This window comes from Nicotiana tabacum, chromosome 5 (genome assembly GCF_000715075.1).
Source record: "Nicotiana tabacum cultivar K326 chromosome 5, ASM71507v2, whole genome shotgun sequence".
NCBI classification, from domain to species: Eukaryota; Viridiplantae; Streptophyta; class Magnoliopsida; order Solanales; family Solanaceae; genus Nicotiana; species Nicotiana tabacum.
The window spans coordinates 104,442,536-104,446,902 of NC_134084.1; the positions used below are offsets into that span (position 1 = coordinate 104,442,536).

At 40.1% G+C, this 4,367-nt stretch overlaps 1 non-coding gene across 1 annotated transcript; it reads left to right on the forward strand.

Moving 5' to 3' along the window:
• The first annotated feature begins 4,020 nt into the window (after positions 1–4,020).
• LOC142181319 (5S ribosomal RNA) lies at positions 4,021–4,139 on the forward strand. The gene has a single exon (XR_012709986.1). It is a non-coding gene; the product is annotated as a 5S ribosomal RNA (ribosomal RNA).
• Positions 4,140–4,367: the final 228 nt, after the last annotated feature.

Genomic DNA, 4,367 nt, shown 5'->3' on the forward strand with positions numbered 1-4,367 from the left:
TAAATGTTTTAAGTTATATTTTAGCCTGAGACTAGACTTGCGTAGAATATCAAACTTTTCTATTTGATTAGTCGTAAAAATTATACTTTCTTTTAAGGATTTCTCCCGCGTTGTACGCATTTGTCTGGAAGTTTTTTGAATTTCATAATTCATACATATATTTGTGAGCATGGCCAGTGATCCGTCAAAGTTTCACTATTCCAATGGGATCGAGCTGAACACCTTAGCAGTACCATTAGGGGTCGTTTGGTACGTGGACAAAATAGTACTGGGATTATAATTCCGGTACTAATTTATACCACATAAAAGATGGAATAATATAATCCCATAATTGATGGTATAAAGTGGGATAAGTGGGATAAGATTTAGGATTATGTTTTGGGATCTGGCCGTTCATCTCAGCAGTATTATGAGATGCATATATGGATCGGGTCGTACGACCTCGATAGTGTACACTATTATTACGGGATCGGGCCATATGACTATGACAGGATATTGTACCATTATTCACTCTTATGGGATCGGGTTGTTCGCCTTGTCATAATCATGTGTATTATTCAATAAGGAGTCAGCATACCTATGGGTCTTTCTGACTTGAGATATGATATTCTACTAGTTATTGATCTTATATGTATCCTACTCGAGGTAGTATACAGTATTTGAGAATTTTGTATTTACTCTTCTGTTGAGGATCCCATTATGCACATATCCACTTCCACTGCTTTATACTTGTCTACTAGTAAGTGTCGATGTCGATCCCTCGTCACTAATTCTTCGAGGTTAGGCTAGATACTCACTGGGTACACGTTGATTTAAGTACTCATACTACATTTCTGCACTAATTGTGCAGGTACTGAGACAGGTACATTCGGTGATCATCCAGGCGTGTAGGCGCAAATGTATGGGGAGACTTTGTGGTGAGCTGAATTCCATGTCACGATTCGCAGCACACGAAGTCCATGTCCTATTCATTTACCATATTCTGTCTATTTTCAATTCCAGACAGTTGTTGTAGTAGTATTGTATATTCTAGTAAATGTTCATGTACTTGTGACACCGGATTTTAGGAATTTATATTCTTGTTCTTGGTGGTATCTCTGTTATAATATTAGAATTTATATTTCGACCACGTTCGAACATTTAATATAATATCAATACTTTTCTATAAAACAGAGAAACTCTGCTTATTTCAATCACTTGTTATAAAATGTGTTGTTATGACCCGCTAATTATTGTGTTGATCAATCAAAAGAGTTCTCTATTCTTCTCAACATCAAAGATTCTATTTTTTAACTGTTTATATTTTGTACGTATGCTTTGATAATCCATTGAGAAGTTAAAATTCAGGAGCAACTGCTTTCGTTTCATCATGAGAAGTGATTGTCGATTGAAAACTCTGAGAATGTTATAGAATTACTATGATCAAATAGAACCCGTCAATATTGTTCTGATGATTGTAAATTGGAGGGATGTGTCATTGGGGCTGCTTAGAATGTTCGAAGTTTGCTGCTTTGCATCTTATAGTATAAGCAAAAAGAATGATTTCTATATGTTGTTTGTGGGAGAATTTCAAAATAGCCAGATTTACAAGTGATCATTCAAAAATGGCCATAGTTTTAAAAGTCATCGAAATTTAGTCACTTTTCATGTAAAGATAAATCTGAACGAAAACAGCACCGGTGCTATAGCCTCTAGTATATTATACTGGAGCGAGCAAAATATACCGGTCCAGCATAATATGCTGGAAGTTCATATACAGGTGCACTGAACTCCAGTATATTATGCTGGATCGATCTCTGTTGCAGTAAAATAGTGGCTATTTTTTAATGACTTGGCAAATGCGGGCTATTTTTAAATCACCAGTCCGAAACTGACTAATCCGTGCTATTTTAACGTTGTTTGTTTTGAGCCTTTGACCACAGGGCAAGGTTAGGTGTTGCTTGATTTTTAGCTCTTGTTGTTCGGTTTAATGAATCGACTAAGTCTATGTCCTAAACTAAGTTAGCTATGTGCATCCTCTTTATCTATTTCAGTACAAATAAATCAGAAATGTAGTCTTCTTGGAGGGCTGGAGCCAGAGTGTGGGATGCGGGTTTGGCAGAACTCACTAGCTTTTATTCATATTATGTATTTATCTTAAAAATCCATTGAATATTATACAAATTATTAATTTCGATCCCACTAACTTTAAAGGATAACAATCCCGAACCCATAAGATTCAAATTCTACCTCCGCCCATAAGATCCAAAGTGTGGGAGAATTTTTTAGATGCCTTCCTTGACCAGTACTTACCACGAGGGATCCGACAGGCCCAACTCGATCAGTTTCTAGCCCTCAAGCAGGGCAATATGAGTGTTCGAGAATATAGTCTCCATTTTGACTCATTGGCCAGATATGCACCATCCATAGTTGCTACTATGCGGGATAGAATCCACAGGTTTATAGCAGGATTGACCCCAAAGTTGACCGAGGCGTGTGCCATCGCTGCATTGCAGGATAGTATGGATATCTCCTGGATTCAAGCATTTGCCTAGAATATAGAGAGGGGTAGGCGTTGGTAGCAGAGTACGAAGAGGACTGAGTTAGGAGAGCGTAAGAGGATGAGATTTGCCAGGTCTCAGGAGCAGTCTCAGGGTAGTTGCAGGCCCCAGTACTTCAAACGGCCACCTAGACCTCTGCCACCTCAGCTACAAGGTTACAAGTATGACCGTTATACTCAATTAGGACCAGGTGAGGGCTCCCAGGCATCAAGTTTGCAGCGGCAACAAGGTTCAGGGCAGACATGGCCAGTTCAGCCGCGGTGTGCCATCTGTGGTAGAGGACATTTGGGCCAATGTCGAGCTAGTTCTGATGCTTTCTATACATGTGTACGTCCAGGGCATATGATGTGAGACTGCCAGAATAGATATTTTGGGGGAATGGCCCAACCAGTGAATTCAACAACAGGATCAGCTATGTACGTGCATCCTTCAGAGCGTGAGTCTTAGTCTTCGGATGGTAGAGGTCGAGGTAGAGGTAGAGGGTCCAGTTCAGGTGGTAGCCAGAATTGTATCTATACGCTAGTAGGTCAACAGGACCAAGAGTCCTCACCAGACGTTGTGACAGGTATGTTGACCATTTGTTCTCACGATGTTTATGCCTTGATAGACCCAGGATATACTTTATCGTGTATTACCCCATTTGTCGCGTAGAAATTTGGTATAGTGCCTGAAATATTAAGTGATCCTTTTGCGATATCTACACCGGTCGTAGAATCAACTATTGCTAGATGCGTTTACCGAGGTTGTACGATATCAGTTTGTGGTCGTCGGACCTCAGCCAACCTAGTTGAGCTAGAGATGTTGGATTTTGATGCTATCATGGGCATGGACTGGTTGGCAGCTTGTTATGCCACAGTTGATTGTCGAGCAAAAACAACCAGATTTCATTTTCCAGGTGAGCCAGTCCTTGAATGGGTAGGTAATACAGCGACACCCAGAGGCAGGTTTATTTCCTATCTGAAGGAGAGGAAAATGATCGCAAAAGGGTGCATTTATCATATTGTGCGAGTTAAAGATGCAGATGCTGAGATACCTACACTTTAGTCTATTCCAGTAGTAAAGGCCCGAGGGGTGGCTTTAAAAGAAGTATGAGCTCCGAAGTTAAGCGTGCTTGGGCGAGAGTAGTACTAGGATGGGTGACCCCCTGGAGAGTCCTCGTGTTGCATCCTTTTTTTTGGCAAAATTTGTATCCTACTTCTTTTAATATATCGATGGTAGAGCCAATAAAATCACAAATGACTTTTACGCAGTGTAAACGATATTTTTTTTACATGAATGATAAAAAAAATTAAAGAGGATCTTGACATGTCACTACGTCTTGGTTTCGAAGGCGACATCCGTAAAAATACATAAAATCAAAAGAGGAATCGCGTAAAACGGATAAATGAGCGTAAAGTTATGTCGTTTTAAGGCTTCACACTTTCGCACCTAGAGCGGAAGGAGGAAGGGTAATAAGAAAATTTAGAGTGCAAGGAATGTCGGATGCGATCATACCAGCACTAACGCACCGGATCCCATCAGAACTCCGAATTTAAGCGTGCTTGGGCGAGAGTAGTACTAGGATGGGTGACCCCCTGGGAAGTCCTCGTGTTGCATCCTTTTTTTGGCAAAATTTGTATCCTACTTCTTTTAAAGGGATTTGTTGATATGATGTAGGTATCCTACACTTTAGCCACCCCTCGGGCATCAAACTTCGCATATATTCCGAGATATGAGCTTCTAAAGTGCATCAGAAAATTCTGTCAAAACTGATCCACCAGCCATATTCTATCCATCATAACTTTCTGATAGAATATCCAAATCCTGAATGGTTTAACTGTCTGGAAA